Genomic DNA, 19,588 nt, shown 5'->3' with positions numbered 1-19,588 from the left:
ATTTTTCTGTCCAGTATATGAGAGAAAAAAATAGAATGCCAAATGTACAATGTAAACATCCAGAATATTATAAAGTATATTATATCCGTTAAGTCTGTCATCGACTATATCCTTTTTGGAAACATTTTCCATTGTTACCTCCTCCGATAGACATATTAGAATATAATTGTCCACATGGGTATTTTCAGAAATTTAAGCACTAATATAACTTATTTAAATTACAATAGATTCCGAAGGTTTATTTGTTTGCTTGTCTGATTTTAGAAGATGATGAGAGGACCACTGAAACAGTCCTTTTGAATATTTGAAAGCGTTTGAAACAACAAAATATTTGATCCTTATCAAATAAATTGTTAGCACTTAAAAATTCCTTTGGAAGGCAAATTCTTTAGTTCTCATAAAATGCATTGATGGTAAGGATGAAGACTTAAAGAAACACCAGCCACTGCCATGGAATCTGCCAGCTCAACCTGTGCAGGATGCTTGACAGTTCAACTGACAGATTTGCAATTACTAAGCAAGTCACCGATATTTTTAGGCTAGACTCTTTCCAGTGAAATAAAAAAGAGAGCACATCTGAGAAACCAGATAATATAATGAGTAAGACATTTAGTAAATAAGAGCAATTAAAAATCAAAACCAGCACACATCTGAAAAAACAGATAATAGAGCAGGTAAGACATTTGGTAAATATGACCAAATAATGACGCTGTAAAACTTCGACCTGAATCAGCTCTCCAGGATACAATTCTACATCAAGTGATTTCTCCCCTCTCTATGAGGTCTACCTAGATTTTCGAAAAACCAAGGTAAACTCCAGAGGTCACCAAGAAGTTGTTCTCTTGACTGGGGTGAGGCTAGGAATGGAATGAGTTGAGCGTATATGTCCTTTAAGGGGAGAGGGTTTGTGTTGGAGGAGATGTGACTTTCCCTAGCACAGCTCCCTCCTCCACTTCCGATGCGGGGTTGCCCAATAAAGCAGGAGTGGGAAAGCAGAGACTTTCCGTGGAGAGCGAGCAGGACAGGGGCAATGGGAGGCACGAGTTCTCCCATGAAGTATTCTCCCTGTTTGGGTGATGATGGCTTTATGTTGTTGTTATTCTCTGTTCACTTGCAGGGCTCTCAGATCTCTTTCCTTGTGCCCTTGAAAATGGCATTAAATGACCGTGTGCATGTGAGTTTGAGAAAGCGAATGCAATGTCCTATTAATCCATTGAGCTACTTCAACAACTTAAAAATGACCAGAGCGTGGTTGATGACCGCATTGGCCAGTTTGTGAAAGCTTTACAGAAGGGCCACGAAAGTCACCCCATTTAAGGGATCTTCCCTTCTGCGGTCACCCAAACCTCCTCTGCCCAACGACTCAGCAGCCTCCCAGTGGCCCATTGTAGCCACCCTTCCAGGGAACGGGGTCATTTCGGGTGGCGATTGCTGCCTTCTTCTCCCTCCAGGAAGCAACTTCTCTTCATAAGGATTCTTTTTCCCAGCAAGCAAAGATGACCTGGAAATTTGATAGTGCCAGAGTTACCAACTATACTTTCTCAAGAGAGAAATATTACCTTATAGAAACTAGCTTTTATCCCGCTGAGAAGCTGTACTATGCTGTAGGGATTGTCTCTTATTAGAGCCGTGAGAGCTGAAGGCAGCACGTAGGGCTATCTTCCTCACACCAAAAAGGCTGCTGGGATTGTGTATGACCCTGAAAGGAAACTGCAGTGTGACTGAGGGGGGAAATGGGGGGAGACAAAAATGTCAACATGAGCCAATACATTCCTCATGCAGAATGAGCTTGAATACTCTTAAACACACCAGGAGAAAAGTTCTCAAGGTTTAAAACTCCGAGGCGATGGTGGAGTTCTTGGCTAACTTCCTAGAGCATTACTAGGCATTATAAATGTCCTTTGAATCCATGCAGTTTCATAAGAACAAAAAAAATTGTGATGGGGATTTTAGTATTTAATCTTCAGGGGCTCTAAAGCCTTTATTTGCCATTTTCAATAAAAAAACAAACCTTTAACATGTAGAATAGGGCAGAGAGAATCAATTAAATAGTATTCATTGAGTACATACTGTGTGCCGGGGTCCCCGCCTTCATGACTCTTACATTCTAGTAGGAACAGGACAGGAACAGAGCAAGTGTGATGAGCTAAGTCATGCCTAACAAAAGTGTGAGGTTGGAACTGATAGTCTACCAACTCAGAGGGAACTAAGGGCATGTCCTTGTAGGATGTGGGCATCCAGTATGCTGGAGAGAATGCAACCTTAAAAATGCTCATGATTCCTTTTTTTTCCCCTACTAAGCTGCCCTTTGGACAGGAAGTTGGAGGACCCTTATTTCTTCTTAGGAAATCTGAAGGTTTCAGTCATTCTTTTTTTTTTTTTCCTTCAGTGGAGGAGGTAATTAGGTTTATATATGTAGTTATTTAATGGCAGTACTGGGGATTGAACCCAGGACCTTGTGCATGTACTCAACCACTGGGCATACCTTCCACCAAGTCTCAGTCATTCTTATCAACACCTTACAGAGAACGTGTTCTGTGTCTTACAGAGGTTGTTATGTTTTCTTTTTTGGCTTTCAGACATAGTTCTTCCCACAACATCTTCTCGCAGTCTGCTTTACTCTATGATTTTCCTTACCATTTTCGAAAACTTACGTATATGTTAAACTAAGAATTCCCAAATATCTCTTTGTCCTAGTCAGAGATGTAAGAGCTTAATTTTTAAAGAATAAAAATGTTCACATTTGCAAATTTGGACAATGACACCAACCTATCAGCAGAAACATTTTTTTCCTTCACCCGGAAGTCCACGCTAATAATCTTAGCATTTTATTTTTTAATTTTAATAATGGATATTTTCAAATATACACCAAAGTGAAGAGGTGGTCTATTGAACCCCAATGCATGCCTCATTTAAGCTTCAAAATTTTTGTCAATTTTATTTTATCAATATAGCTTCCTCCATCACACACAGGTATTTTTTTTTAAATTCTGGCGTATTTAAAATCAAATTTCAGACATTATATAATGTCACTCACCTCAGTATTCATATCTAACAGATAAGGATATTTTAAATATAACACACTATTTCCACAACTAACAAAATTAACAAAAACTCTTTGGTTTCATGTAACATGGCCCGTAATCTAAAAAACGACTTTTGTTTGTTCAAATCAGGATCCAAAAAAGGACCGTATATCATACTTAGTTACTATATTTCTCAAATTTTTTTTAATCTCTAGTGCATCCCTTCCCCTTTTATTCTTACCATTTAGTTTTGAAAGGACCAGGTTGTCTAACCTGTTGATTGCCCTGCTCTCTGAACTGAGCTACTAGCCTCCTCGTGGCTCAGCTTATTTGCCCATCGCCTGCCTTTCTGTAAACTGGTAGATCTATAAGCTTGACCAGATTTAGGCTCTTCCTCCTCTCCATCCCTTCTGTCCTCCCTCCCTCCTTCCCGTCTTTCCTTCTGGCGAGAAAACTCATGAGTGGTGCCCTGCACCTCCAGCTGCATCACATCACAAGACACTGCATGGCTAGTGATCCTTCTTTCTTGATGCTGAGGGTAATCTGAGGGCCCAGGTTCTGTCAGATTGATGCATCCATTATAAAGTTCCCATCAACTTTTCACCTAATCATTTGACATTCATTGATGACCTTCACATAGATCTATTAGTTTCTCATGAGTGAATTTCAATTACAATATTAAATTATATCAACCACAATTTTAATCTCAATGTCAGCAAACTTTTGTAATAGTAATATGCTAAATTGTACTGTATTGCATTTTTAAACTGTTTAAAATGATGATATATGTTCATTACAGAAAATATGAAGTATAAATTTAAAAATAAAAATCACACAAAATCTTTCAACCAAGAGACAATCATACTTATGGCTTGGTGTATTATTTTTTGATCCTTTTTTCAGACAGCATATTTAATCAAAGTTGGGACCACAGCATATTCTATTTTATAACTTATTTTTTGCTCTTATTAATCCATTTTGGACATCTTTTCATATTTAATAATGCAGATGAATATGTTTACATCTACTCCATGTGTAAATTTTCTTAACATATATTCTTATAAATGAAATCTTTAGCATACAACATATTAAAAAATAAAAGGTTTTTACATATATTTCGAAAACTCCAGCTAGAATTTTTCTACTTTTAATGATCATAAGTACTAATTTCCTTTCATCTTTGGTAACACTGAACATTATAATTTTTTAGATTTTTTGCTAATTTGATATAAAAACTATTATCTCCCCAGTGTATGTCTTTGATTAATTACTAGAGAGATTGAAAATTATTTATATGTCATTTTAAAAATATTTTTCTTCCACAAATTTTCTGTTTCTCTCTTCTGTCAATTCTCCTATTAGCATGTTTGTACTTTTCCTAATAAATTATACTGATGTCAGATTAATCATTTATCTGTAGTATTTTCAGATATATTTTCTCAGTTTTCCATTTTCTTTTTTGTTTGTAACTTTTTATATGTTCAGAAGTTAAAATTTATGTTGCCAAACTTATCTATTTTTTTTTCCTTTGTGATTTCTTCCATGGCTTTAATCTTTAGTAAATCCTCCTCTCGAGAGCTTTTTAAATATTTGCCCATATTTTCTTGAACAGCTTTTGTTTTTTGTTTTCATATTTTACCTTCAACCTCTTAAACTATCTTGAATTTATTTTGATTATAATGTGATGAAAGGCTCTAATTGAATTCCCTCTCCTACCCAAATTTTTAACCATTTCCCCCAACTCCATCGTTTGTTTGAATAGCCTACTCCTTCCCCATGTGCTTTTTTATGCATTAATTTCTGTTTCTGGATTCTACTTTCTATACTGTTGACCTGTCATAATTCTTGCAATAATAACACACTGTTTCAAATGTTGCAGCTTGTTGTATGTTTTGACATCTGAAGGACTTCCTTTTCATTATAGCTGCTTTCTTAGCTTTAATATCTAAATGCTGTCTGGCCCTAGTTTCCAGGCCTGTGTGTCTACGTGTCTATTCAACAGCTCCCCTCACATGTGCAGTAAACATCCATCCATTCAACAATATTTATTGAGCCCCCACTCTATTCCCGGCACTGTTTTAGAAACTTGGGATAAGTTGGTGAATCACACAGTGTCTGAGTCTCACGACAACTCTGTGAAGTGGCTCCAATGGTTATTTCCATTCTATATGTGAAGACAGTCATGCACAGAGGCACTGAGTGGCTTAGGTTCATGCAGCTGGTAAGTGGTGAATCTGGGAATCAAACTGAGGCTGCCTGGACCAGAAGCTGTGCCTGTAACCACTTTCTCCAATGCAACACGTGCAAAACAAAGCTCTTGATTTATCCAGCAAATCTACTTGCTAGACTTTCCCCGATACAAAATGACTATTGCATGAGTCAAAACCTAAGACTTGTTCATGACTTCTTTGTCCTGTCTCTTCATATTTAGTTTATTGGCAAGTGATAACAACTTTACCTGAAAAATGTATCCCTGATTCAACCACTTTGCACCAATTCTATTTCTAGTTCATTTTCTTCTCTTACTGTATTTTCTTGAGCCTCCAAAACAATTTTGGGTGAAAATGGTGATAGTTGTTTTCCTTATTTTAATAGGATTGTCTTTTAAGCTTTAGATTTTTATTCTTATAAGCAACATACTGTTGTATTTTGTTTTTCCACCAAATCTAATATTATGTAATCCAAGCAAATTGCCTAATGTAATGCCTGATACATTTTGGGTTCTCAGAAAAGTTAGCTACTATTATTAATAGAATCTAAGTTTATAGCTTCATTGTCAATTTCAACTGTATGCAGGCAGAGGGTACTTTTTTGCCTCACTAGCACCAAGGGTTAGATGCTTGATCTTTTATGAAAGTCTAATTAAACAGAACAAGAAAGTGATAAATGAAATCTCAACACACAATTGAGGGGTGAAACATGACTTGTTCACTGTCAGAGTCAGATTCTATAATGGGAATCAAGGTGCTGCTTTCAGTGTTTCTTTCTCTTGACCCAAGAATTTACTTGACTCCATTAGTTGCATTCTTGATTGATTTCCAATGAGGTGACCAACTTATAATAGGTTTTGAGTGAATTGAATAAAACTATGATGAAGAGCCTAGATATTATTTCTCTTTTGAATCCTATTTAGTAGCAGAAAGCATGTTTACTTGTCCACTGAGCAATGGATTTGACCACTAATTAAGAAGCAGCTCCAGGAATCTTATTTTGCAGAAACCTTCAGCATTTTGGTGGCATTAAGGCAAGCTCTTCTTTTCACTGGCTTTACAAGTCCTTCAGGTGAACCTTCCACCTGGAGTCCGCTTGAACACTCAGCAAGGCATTGGTGTGAAAGTACTAGCATGTAGTATGTGATCCAATTAAAATAATACCGAATAGAAACGGTAACATGAAGATTTCTCTATTATTCAAGCCTTCCCCCTCTCCCTGTCACTACTCACCCACACAAGCTTTCCAACATGGAATACAACTTTTGTGTCTGCATAGAAACATTACTTCTTTTAATCAACTAACAATCAAAGAAACTTCTTGTTGATTAGCTGAACATCTTTCCCCCTTTTCTCTCATCTTCTGCCCTTTGTCTCATATGTTTTTCTCTTCTGTCACAGGCACACAGGACTTGGACAGGCCTTTATCTATTCACACAAAAGAAAATTAAAAGAAAAAGAATGAGGAGGAGAAAGAATAAGGAAATGGGTAAGGGTAACGAGAAAAAAGGAGAAGAAGTGGGCAGGGGGTGGGGAGAAGAAAGCTTTATCATCAAGCTTATTATGCCCATAATGGTAAGTTTTTATTTAAGAGAACATGCTAAAATTTCAGAACTAGTTTATGCTCTGAATAACATAGCTTATTTGCCTTCTTGTTTATTTGTGTGTCTGTGACTTTAGATAGATAAAGGGAGGGAATGCCCACATAATGAAGGGCATTAAGAAGGACATGATTAAAGAGTCAGAGAGCAGTCTAGGCTTTTTTCCTCCTCTTGAAGAGTCGCAGCTTTTGCTAAGGACCTAAAGTTAAACACATTAGCTTTCTTCATGGGAACCTAAATAGAATCTTGGCTTTATTTTTTAATCTTAGAGCTTTAAAATAAGTGTAAAAAAGACTTATTTTCCCATTTCTGGGAAAATTATATTATCAAAATTTATTTGGAAAGACTCTCAAACTTTGTGCAATTTTAATGTAATGAATAGAAAATGAAATATAATTTTGGACTGCAACTGATTTTGACAAGGAATAAGATATATTTTACCCCATAATATGTGAGTGTTTTATTTCTGTTTCTTGTACTGATTAGTCTTTTTATTTTGAGGGAGTGCAATATTTAAAGGAATATGTGGATAAACTCTAGTCTCAAATTTTGTTTATATTTCATGAAAAAGTAAGTACAGGATTTAGAAATCCAGAGGGGAGAATGCCAGTAGCCAGGCTGTTTTTAATTCATATGCTTACTGATGTCATGCAGTTCCTCAGGTGTGGGGAAAGCTTAAAGTAAGCCAACATTAAGAACTAGATGTCGGTGTGCCAACAGTTGGGATTGGACTATGCACTACAGGAATATGTATTGTCTGGCATACCAGGAAATGCTTTGCTACTAGTGTCATGTTTAAGTGAGCAAAAACATTTATTTCAGCAAAAATTTAGATCAAGTTTCTGCAAACTTTTCTGTAAAAAGCAAAACAGTATGTACTTTAAACTTTGTAAGCCGTATAGACTCTTTTGCAACTACTCAGCTCTACTCAGGTGGAAAGGCAGCCATAGGCAATACATAAATAAATGAGCACAGTTGTGTTCCAATAAAACTTTATTTACAAAAATAGGAAGCAAACCAGATTTGGGCCATAGTTTGCTGATCCCTGGCTTAGACAATCATTTGTCAATAGCCAAAAATTGAAGAAGGCACTTTTTTTGGTAAATCCCCCTACCATGAAAATTTTAATAACCCTTATATCCATCTCTTCATCAACTTAATACTTTTAATTTTATGTTTATGAATATTTAGGCTTATTTTAGCAGCTGTGGAAAAATGTATTAGCTTTGGTATTGTGATGTTTAGAAATCTATATAAAAGTTTTACTCTGGCTCATCAGAAATTTTCCAATCAGGCAGCAATGCTCTTTTCTCCAAGGCTGAATTTCATCTCCATAGGACTCCATCTTTAAGTGTCTAAGTTTTATTAACTCCAACCTCTTCCTTTCATTTCCCCAGCCCTAGAAGAAGTGGTAGCTGCTTCCTGCTGTTGCTATGTCTATGAGAATACATAGTTGTCTTTTTTTTAAACTGTTTAGTTACCAAGTTAATTATTTTGTATAGCTAATGATTCTTTGAATTAAATTCTCTCTGTTCAAATACTAATGTGGTTTTTGTCTCCTGAGTGGACCCTGACTGATGTATATCCTGAAATGAAACTCAGTTCAGTCATTGGGAAATTATTAAATAATTCAGAACAACTTGGGTATGTGAATCCACTTTTTCAGCTGTAAATTTTGTGAAATCTAAAAACAGATCAAATATTTCCAATTAAATTAGTATCAAATTGAAATGTGCTGGAAGTATAAAAAGAATGTAAAATATCTCCTTTTTAATTTTTAATAGTGATTACATGTCAAAATAATAAACTTCTGCATATTTTAGTTTAAATAAAATATACTGTTAAATTGCTTTTACCTGTTTTTTACTTTTCTAAATGTGCCTATAGAAAATTCTCAGTTATATATTTGGCTCTTGTGATATTTCAGTTAGACAGTGCTGTTCTATGTTTTCTACATTTTTGTCATGTTTTCCATGAGGATGAGAGTCCAAGGGAGGGCAAAAGGACTGCCGGAAGACTGAGGGAGGACAAAAGGGAAATTTTAATTTTAATTTAAAAATGTACCTCAAGGTCACAATGCTTGAGCCTAGTTTTCAAGGATAAATTACATTTTAGCATATTGTAGAGGGTCTTCCAAATTGTCCTTTTGTGCAATAATTTAATTCTGTTCTATATTGTCTATAACATTTGGGCCATTGGCTAGAGTTTCTTTAAATATTTTTCAATTGAATACATTAATTTCTTCTGCAACAGGATTTGACTGTGTAAGGCTTTGGAAAGATATATTTTTTTGGTTCAACATTTTAAAAAAGTATATCCTGGTTTGGGAAAAAAAAAAAAGACAACTAGTCTTCATTTCATTTAAAACCAAACAGTTATATTGAACTTTTGATACAACAAACCCAAATGCATAAATGGCATAAGCGTTGTGACTGTGTTGGATTCATCAATATTCATTTAACAAGGGAAACAAATTAAAAGTTAAGAAGGAGAATTTCAATAGCTTTTGGACGTGGAAATCAGTGGTGGCAAACGTAATTGATTTAGAGCATCATGTGGTGGTGTTACCTCAGAAGCGGAGGGTTTGGCCCCGAAAATGGGGCTGTAACTGGAACTCAGCATTTTCCCCAGGAATTTGGGTATGAGATCTAGTCTTTGGGGGCTGAATATGAAACAAATAGGATTGAAGTGAACTCTGTCTTCAAGAAGTGTTAGTCCACAGCCCTTTGTTTTTTGGAGAACTGCTCCTTCTCTCTCCTATGTGGTTCTGGTGGCAGAGTTGCCGGATAAAATAAAACAGAATGCCCAGCTAAATTTGAATTTCAGAAAAACAATAAATAAATGGGCCAACGCTATCTGCCAGACTGTTGACCTACTTCTGGTTTCATTGGAGGGCATGTGACTGAGGACTGGCCAATCACAGTCTCCCTGCCCCACCCCGTTTACACTGATGTTGTTCCAAATAGGGCCAGTTAGAGCCTTTGCATGTGATTTGATATAAGGAGTCTGGGAGAGAGATGGTGTCTTTTCCTTTTGGGTTGTAAGCTACACGGATTTGAGCCATGGGTGGACAGCAGTCCTTTTTTCCTGACATTTGGAGAGAGCCTACTGTGGTAGGTAAAAAGAATGCTAAGTACAAAGAGCCAGGAGATGAAGACAGAGGGAAAGTGCTCTATTTTTCCTGTTTGGAGGTATGCTGGGTATTTTGTACCAAGGTTTGATAGTGATTAAGTGCTCTTCCCCTGCCAATATTAGATAACTCAAATTGCAAGTTCTTACTTTACAACACACATTAAATAAGGCCAGCATCTTGGCCACAGTGCCACTATAAACATATATTTTCTTTTATGTTTGACGTTATTTCAAGTTCTTGTGGGAAAGGTGGTGGTGTCTGGATGTGATACATCTCAGAACACTCATTTTTTGATAATAAATCTATGGTATTGCTGCCATGAACACTTTGAAAGCACAGACTGTGAGTTTTCCTTCCTTCAAAGAGTACTTATAAGAATGCAGTGTAAATGCGTATTTTTTCCTACTCCATTACCATTCCATTCATTTTCTAAGACTGTCCTGTCATTAAGCAGTACTTGCAAACATTAATTTATGAGCTTCTATTTCTAGGATCCTGAAGACACGATGCTACTCATGCTGCCCTCAGAGAAAGGAGTGGACCCCTAACTCCAGCTCAGATTCCAGAAGTGCACTGTGGCAAGGGCAAGACCGGCTGTTTAATCAGTGGAAAATGATGCAAAAAAATGTATTAAAAAATATATATATGGCTTAAGAATTTCAAGACGGCAACAGTAGAGTGGTAAACCAAGCTTGGGGTCCATGTAAATGTAAGGTCCTGAGTAATAGCCCAGGTCACAGACCCTGAAGCCAGCCTTACCTGAGAGTCATAGTTAATCTCTTGATGCCTTAAATTCCTTATCTTATACTGTGAGGCAATACTGGCTTTTTAGTGTAACAAATGAGTTATTTGTGAAATTTGTGACGCTCCAGACACATAGTGGATTCTAAACAGAGTAAGCTGCTGTCTGACTACATTGTATGTGGTAGCCAGGAGTGAGGTCTGGAGTCAACTGGACATGGCCTCAAAGCCTAGCTCTGCCAGTTTCTTGGGCCAATTACCTAATGTCTCTAAAGCTCCAGTTCCTCACCTATAAAGAGGAGAGAGTTAATGCATCTACTCCTGAAAGATTATTTTGAGGACTAGGTGAAACAACACATTTAAAGCATTTAGCACAATTCCTGGCACACACGGCCACTAAGTACTAGCCACTGCGGCTTTGAGCCAGGTGCCGTGCTAAATATTTCACATCTACCAGTGTATTTAATCCTTACAACACCTGGAAATTTAGATGTCATTACTTTTAGTCAGTTGAAGCTGGGGAGGTGAAGTCCCTTTCCACATTGTTACTATGTAGTGAGGCCATAATCGAGACCCTAGGTTTCTCCAATTCCAAAACCCCTGTGCAGACTGTCTTTAGTGGTACAGTTTTCCCTCTCCCCATTCACTCCCAAGTCCTGCTTACTGTCTGCCTGCCTTCCTGGAGCTGCCGGTGGTGAGGGAATGATGTGGCACACATAAGGAAGTTTTAAAAATTAATATACTTGAAATGCCAATGTAAGATTCCTCTCCATGTGTCTGTCTGTCTGAGTATCTGCCCATCTTGCTTATGAAAAGCAAAGAGGAGTGCTAGGCACAAAAGCAATGACAGATTTAATGAGACAGAACTCTTGAAGACTGTGTGAGATACAAAGATGTTTATCAAGCTCAGCCAGAGCTGGGTTTGCTTACCCCTAATTATATGTTCTTCATTTGGGTGCTTCTGAAACAATACTCTGAAGGGCCTTTTATGTTGCTTTTCTTTTCATTGAGTAATTACCATTTTTCTTTTGAATGGCTGCCGCTAGTTTCTTATGCAAGACTGAGGTAACACTAGTCACACCCACACCGAGCCTCAACACAAAAGCAGTAAAAATTGCAGTAAGGCTAGGATCAGTCTCTGCTTGTCCAGTCTTTGTTTTCTCAGGGTGTTGCTGTTTTATTTTGCTTTCGTCCTGGTGCTGGAGTTTGGCCTTAAATTCTAAGCCTGAGGAGAGTAAGGTGGAGGGGAAATGCTTTGGCTTTGCCGTCTCTATAAACCGGAAAATGAACTCTAAGGCTGCGTGGAAATACCTAGGTGATCAGTACTTTCTAGGACTTTTTCTAGATCAGGATTTTTTCTCTTGTTCTGAAACGAGTTAAAATATACGGTGATAGCATATACAGGAGAGTTAAAATAAACTTGCTGTTTGAATTGTCAATTAATTAACAGCAGGCCTTTTTATTAAACTAGGATTGGAGAGAGGCTTATGCCTAAATTTATCATTGCTAAATTAAATAGAATGATAAACTAAGCAAAGTCACTGTCATCTATTTCACTCTTTCCCTTGCAATGCTTCTCGCTTCCTTTCTCTCTTTTCTTCCCCCTATCGTCCTCCAAAGCATATATTCTGTGTGTTTAACAGGCACAGTTCAGAGAGTTTAGAAAAAGCTATGTTAGTAATAAAAACAGCTTTTGTTGAGTGCTTCTATGTGCTGGTCAGGTGCTAGATGCTTTATATTCACTAGCTCATTTAATTCTCCCAGTAAGCCTATGAGATACAGGCTACTATTATCCTACTACTGTTTTTGTCTAAGTCACACAACAGGTAGGTGCAAGAGTCATTATGCTGAACCAGTTTCCTTAAGGAGGGATGCCATACTCACCTCTACCGACCCCAGGATAAGTAGGTTACTGCACAGCTTCTCAGAGCCTTTAGTGTGCTGCCGTGCCGTGTGAATCTCCCAGATGAGACTAGAGTATCCTGTGGCTCCCTATTTATTTGTCTCCCTCTCATTTGGGGGGTGGGGGTGGAGGCTCTTGAGCAGTCAGAATTCTGCAGAACACATTTTGGGAAATATTAGCCAAGACATTTGTATTTTAATTAAGAACCTGGAAGACCAAAATGACTTCAGGAACAATTCTAATAGTATTTTAGAGACCTACAAAATAAGAAAAAGATGGGTGAATAGGACCTTTTAGTTGCCCTGGAAATGACATTTGGTACATGCTCAATAGTTCTTCTTACTTACAAGACTGGTTTTTTGAATGTTGTTTTTCTGTTAACAAAAATAATAAACATAACAAGGTTACTTTAAGGATGAGGTAAGTTGAATGGTAGAAAACATTTAAAAGATTTGAAAGTGAAAAATGATCAGTCACACAGTCATGAATTTCAACCAACTTGCTTAGTCCTTACTCTGTCAAACTCAGTGCTCCTCTGGGTCATCTACAGAGTTGAATTAAGATACCGAGCTTGTTCCCAAGCCCAGAAGGATGTGCTGTTCTCAAATCCCTTTTGTTTACAGGAAACGTAAACCCACTCAAACTAGTACAAATAAAGGGCGGCTTATTGTAAAGACCCAGTTCTCATAGAATCCAGGATAGGAAATAAAGCTGAGTTTTATTTAAAAATAAATAATTATTTAAAAATAAAAGTGGCACTTTAGCTCCTGGAAGGACCTCTGGAATGAAGTCTGTTCTCTCTCCCTTGGGGCTGCTGGATCTCTTGCCTTTATTTCTCTCTGGCATTTTCTCCAGAGCTTTTGCCTGCTCCTCCCTATTGATTGACTGACAGTGTCTATTCATCTCACATGTGGCAAAACACGGCCACCCCTCCCGTGTCTGCATGGCCTTCCAGTGCTGGCAGCTAATCTTTTCAGCCCTTGATTCCAATTCACAAAATTAAAAATTTGACCGACTCCCCTTACTTAGATGTCTTACCTCAGTCATGACTGTGGCCATAGGATGGGCTCATATAACTTGTGGCCCCTCCAAGCAGGGACCCTGCCATGAGAAGCAATGATAGATCTGTCTCCTACAAGTATTTAAAGAAACAGACAGTAAGACTGAGAGTTATTGAAGAGTAAGTCTAATTTTTCTCTCATTTCATTATATTTTTATGGGTCTTCATAGAAAATAGCATTTTAGTACATCTAGAGTACATTTTAAAAAACAGTGCATCTATTCTTTTCAAAGAAAGATAAGACTTGACAAAATTAGCAGTTACTTATCACTCTGGGACTTTTAAGGCACAGCCCTCACCCTCAATTCAGAGCTTGTTTAGGATATATATGTCTATTCTGTGGAGCTGAGTCCAATCCTTAACTAGACCACAGGTGAGTCTCTTTGGATTCCTCCTCTAAAAGCTCAGAAATCTAACGTATTGGAAGGAACCTCAGAAATATCAAACTGAATCACTCTTTTAAGATATACTTAAGGATAGTTGTATGACAAGGCATTTTCCAGAAGTTGTTGGTAAATGTTCAGGAAGTCATGAGGACTAGACATCCCAGGACTGCCTAAGGCTCCCAGGATGAGGGATGATAGCAGTCAACCTAAGCCTAGTTGTAACCAACTGGTCTACCCAATATTCTGGTGTGTTATGAAGAGAGTAAAGGCTGATTTAATTTTTGATACATTTTGGCTGTACTTCTTTTTCACTGATGTAATACAAATGATTATTAACAACAAGTTACTAGAGAAGTAGGCAGCATTTTACTGCTGGATAACATCTTTGATCCTAGTTCTTTTGTGGCCTTCAAAGGGTCACTCTGAAGTGGAAAATGGAAAATTAAATTTTAAAAATCAATTCCATTTACAATAATGTCCAAAACCAAAAACTACTTACAAATAAAATTATCAGAAGATATGTAAGACCTCTGCACTAAAAACTGCAGAATATTACTGAGAAAAAAATTTTAAGTCCTAAATAAATGGAAATATACCATTGTCATGAATTGAAAGCCTTAGTATTCTTAGGATGTCAGTTTATTAATATCCAAACTGATTAATAGACTGAAAACTGAAATACTAACCAAAATCCCAGTAGGCGATCACAGAAATTGGAGAGCTGATGTTAAAATGTACAACAAAATGCAAGTGTCTTGGAATAACCAAAGCAATTTTTTCTTTAAAGAACAAAATGAGAGGCTATCACTACCTTATTTCAACTTACTATAAAATTATAAAAATCAATTCAGCATAGTATTGATGAAAGGATACATGCATATATCAATAGAATAGGACAGAGAGTCAGAAATGGACCTATATATATATAGTTAATTGATGTTTCAACAAAGATGCCAGGAAAATTCAACAGAGAGAGGAAAAGTCCTTTTTAGCAAATGGTGCTGGAATAATTGGATATCTGTATGGGGGAAAAAAACACAGATTTTTATCTTATACCATACACTAAAATTAACTCAGAATGGGTCACAGACCTAAAAGGCAAAAACATAAATCTCCTGAAACAACATATGAAGAAAAAAAAAATCTTTGAAAACTTTGAACAGGCAAATATTTCTTAGCCACAAAAAGATACACTCCATAAAACAGAATTGATAAAGTGAACTTTGTCAAAAATCAAAAAGTTTTGTTCCAAATACACCATTAAATAAACAAAAAGGCAAGACACAGAATAGGGGAAAATATTCAATAGGTAGGTAAACAGAGATCGGTAGATAGATGATTGATAGATGAATGGATAGATAGATAGGAAGATAGATAGATAGAGCTGAGTAAAGATTGTACCCAGGATACATAAAGAACACTTGCAGGTCAACAAAACCAAAAAAAATTTTTTTAATGGGCAAAAAATTTGAACACTTCACAAAATAAGATACAAGAATGGTAAATAAGCATATCGCTTACCATAGAGAAATGCAAATTAAAACCACAAGGAGATACTGCTATGTGTTCATTAGAGCAGCTGAAATGAAAAAGATGGACAGTATCAAGTGCGGAGGAGGATGTGAGACAATGGGAACTCTCATACACCGCTGCCGGGGCTGTAAAGGAGTGCAATTCCTTTAGAAAACTTTTGGACAGTTTTTAAAAAGTAAACCACACACCTACCACATGACTGAGTGATTCTACTCGGTGTTTACCCAAAGGTAATGAAAACACATGTCCGCACAAAGACTTTTATGTGGATGCTCATTGCATCTTTATTCACAATAGCCACAAGCTAGAAATGATCCAAATATCCATTAACTGGGAAATGGATAAACAAAATGTGGTTCATCTAAACAGAGGAATCCTACATAGTGATAAAAAGAAATGAGCCACTGATGAGCACGACAAAGGTGGACGAATCTCAAAATTCTTATGCTAAGTCCAAAACGCCTGATCCAATAATGTTTATAATGAGTGACTCCATTTAAATAAAACTCTAGAAAATGCAAAGTGTGTTATAGTGACACAAACCACATCAGCAGTCCTCTCCAGTGGTTGCCCAGGGCCGAGGGTAGAAGGAGAGATCAAGTGTAAATGAAGAGCCACAAGGAGACACTTGAGGTGGATGGAAGTCATCTGTATCTTGCTTGGGCCGATGGGTTCACTATGTACATATGTCAAAAGTCATTGATTTGTACACTTTAAAAGAATGCAATGTATTTTCTGTCAGTTACTCCTCAATACTTTCAAAAAAAATAAATGAAAGTACTGTTTGATTCTTTTTCAACCTGTCATGATTTTTGATAGTCTTTTATTGTTGACTCCAACTTTCAATTTTTAAAACATTATATAACTTTATTTTGTACTCTATGTCTGATAAATTCTGATCATTTAGTCCTAGAAGATCTAAGGCCACTGATTGTATCCAGTGACTCTCACTTATAGAGGATTATTTTCTTGTGTCGGTGATTTTTGACTGGAAGTTTATATTTCATTCATCTTAATCCCTTGAAAACCTGGGGGGTCTAACCTGATGGTGCTTTACTCCAGACAGGATTAGGGTTTGCTTTTACAGGAAGCCACAGGTACTCTGAGCTCAGAGCACACCAGCTTCGTTCCAGGGTTCCCGGCTTAGCAGTGGGACTCAGGTCCAGCCACCTCCCTTGTCTCCTGCCCAGAGTTGAGCCTGCGGCAATCCTGCCAGTAGAGAAACCTCACATGATCTTTCTACCCAAAGGCTCCAGTTCCAACTCATGGATTTTTCCCATCTCCAACCCCCAGAGGTTTCCGTCACTCCCTACAAGCTCAGTTATAATATGTCAAGTATGGTACGCGTGGAATTCGTTGTTTTACAGCAAAAGGAGCCCTCAGTGGGTGGGTCTGTTACACTGCTGGAAGGGCACGGCATGTTTACACTTCTCTTTTAGAGTCTCAAAGAAAAGGGAAATAAGCCCTAAACAGTAATAGCCTTGCCTTTTAAGGGTTTTGAACTAAAAATTGGTGAGAAAATACGCATCATGTCCCGAAACCCAGGATCTTTCTCTATATCCGATTATGGACAGCCAAGCTAAGTGCTCCTTACAATAGCTAGCTATTTCGTGCCAAGGCTGAGGAGAGAAATGTTTGGGGCAAAGATAACAAGACAACTCTGTGGAGAGCATCAGAGAGAACCACCGGATGTAAAAACCTCGCGTATCATATCAAACGTAACCCAAATAACTTAGAAAGGGGACAACTATGGCCTTTCCCAATCATTAATACTCCTTTTTTTCCCCCTCTGAATTTTTACCCAGACTATATTTTATTTATCCTTAGGAATTAAGTTATAGTAATTTTAATTATTTGGATCTTGAATATTCACTCTATTTTGAATATAATCAACTACTTAAAATGACTAACTCCCCCACGGGGGTTTTTGAGGTTGATAGTGGTGGAGAACTGTGTCTAATTCAAGATTCCAGTTTCCGTCTCTCTTTACATAAGAAATTGTGTAAAAAGTTCATTGAGTGTTTTAATTAGCATGCAAGCTGAGTCTTAAATCCAAAGGAGAACCTAATACTACTTTTAATTGCATCCAACACAAGGTGATAAAAGAACACAATTTTGGAATAGTACAGGGTAAAAGACTTTTATTATTCTTATTTGCAGTAATAATGTAGTCATTTATTAGAAACCCATCGTGTGCCAGGAGCCAAAGGAACATTTTCTTTTTTCTGATGAACATGCTGCCACAGTGGAGGATTGTAGCAGTTTATTGTTCTGGTTTATGATCTTGGTCTGAATTCAGAATAAAGCGGCAACCTGCCAGCTTCAGACCGTCATATACTTTCTTTGTAACCTGCATGGGTCGCAGTGATGTAAGTTCATTTTTTTTCTTAGTTTTAAGTATGTAACTAACCTGCTCAAAAACATTGATTAGGTTAGCCAATCAGGACACAGAAATTAAGGGAATGCCTCGTCCTGCTCTGTTTTACTGAATGAACTTGACGGAATCGCTTGGAGACCGAATTCTTCCTGGTTACAGTATGCATCACTTACAAATATTGTCTGGTGGGTCTCCTTGGCTGGGGAAGCGGGGGTGGTAATGACGAGAGCCACAGCCCAATCCCAGCAAGCCTCCTCGGGCTTTGCACTAAACTTTGGGACGTGACAGGACCCGGCAAAAATGGAAATACCTCCCCTGACATTTTTGCTCATGTTTTCTAAATTCACTTTCAGATAAGGGCAGTGAGTTTGCTAGAGTGGGAAGTGCTGACAGACAAAGTGTCGTCTCCTACAAAATTCTTCCTGGCACTCTAATTATCCTTTCCTTCTCTACTTCAGTATCACATGTAGCCATGTGTAGAATCATAAAATAATTATGCAGTGTACAAGCTTTCTGGGAGCATGTACCACTGTTTCCCTAATTCTTTATCTCTCCCATTGATCGTGGCGTGTGTGCATTGATCCAAGTCGGCCATCTGGTTAGGCAAGATAAGCGTGCTAGTGTCTTTGCATTGCACTGTCACTAGGGGAGGGGGCACATTTTGGCTGTAGGGAATTACGGGGGCAGGATTAGCCCTCTTCCTATGAGGAAACTGAATTTTAAATGCAGTGTTGCAGCTGCATGGACCATGTTGCTAACTTCTGTTTTTGCTATGAACTGGGTAGATTTTTCCTTCTTGTTCATATTGTCTCCAAAGGTATAGCAATGCCTTATATTAAATGGGGGTGGGGGGCAGGGTTGAGAGAAGATTCATTTTTAGCACATGTTAGACTTGTAAGTAACTGATAAATTACAGGACTTCTAAATGGTAAAACTGCTTTCAAATGACCACAAAAGGCTGCTGGATAAGAACCATTTTAAACCAAGACTCGGGGTTCCCCCACCCCAGCCCACAAACAAAATGATTTTAGAAAGGGAAGAAATATTTGTACCAGTCTTCGCAAAAGAAAAATACAAAGGAAACTGGGGGGAAAAAAAAAGATGCGTGAATCATAGCAGAAGGAATTGCTGCTTGAAGCCCAGAACCGGGCTTTGGGATATCCTTTCCATTTGTTTATCTCTCTCTTTCACGTACCGAAATTAATGTTTGCCTCAAGTTTATGACCACTGGGATTGACTGAATTTGCTACTTAATTCAAAGAGACTTTTTTCCAGCCCTGTTGGCCACTGTTGTTTTTAAAATTTGATTGCCGCCATTGTTGTCTCATAGTCTGCAAATGTGTGGAAGACTCAAAAGCTTTTCCTCTAAAATTGAACAATTCTGTCAAAAAAGATTAGTTCTATTTTGTCTGCTGGGTGCTGACTATTCATGAATGTAAAGAGAGAGGGCTTGGGTGTCATACTAAGTTGCTAAGGTGGCTGGATTTCGGCTATTGACTTAAGGATACCAAACTGCAGTCCACAAAAGAGCAGCCAGAAGGAGAGGGGAGAGCTGGCCTGCCATGTGTTTGAGCTATACCTTCTTTAGCTGCCCATTTATTTCTTTTGTTGCCAGAAC

At 37.6% G+C, this 19,588-nt stretch overlaps 1 long non-coding RNA gene across 2 annotated transcripts; it reads right to left on the bottom strand.

Annotated features, from left to right (window-relative positions):
• Positions 1 to 407: 407 nt before the first annotated feature.
• LOC140696937 (uncharacterized) lies at positions 408 to 13,781 on the bottom strand. Of its 2 annotated transcripts, none has more exons than XR_012073636.1 (3): positions 13,653 to 13,781; positions 12,596 to 12,765; positions 408 to 1,501 (listed from the first exon to the last, which is right to left on the bottom strand). It is a non-coding gene; the product is annotated as an uncharacterized lncRNA (long non-coding RNA). The 2 variants fall into 2 exon arrangements; XR_012073635.1 differs by lacking the exon at positions 408 to 1,501 and adding an exon at positions 6,474 to 6,664.
• Between the last annotated feature and the right edge of the window lie 5,807 nt (positions 13,782 to 19,588).

This window comes from Vicugna pacos, chromosome 6, assembly GCF_048564905.1.
Source record: "Vicugna pacos chromosome 6, VicPac4, whole genome shotgun sequence".
Taxonomy (NCBI): domain Eukaryota; kingdom Metazoa; phylum Chordata; class Mammalia; order Artiodactyla; family Camelidae; genus Vicugna; species Vicugna pacos.
The sequence above is the reverse complement of the archived record's forward strand: the minus strand, read 5'-3'. Positions and strand labels throughout refer to the sequence as shown.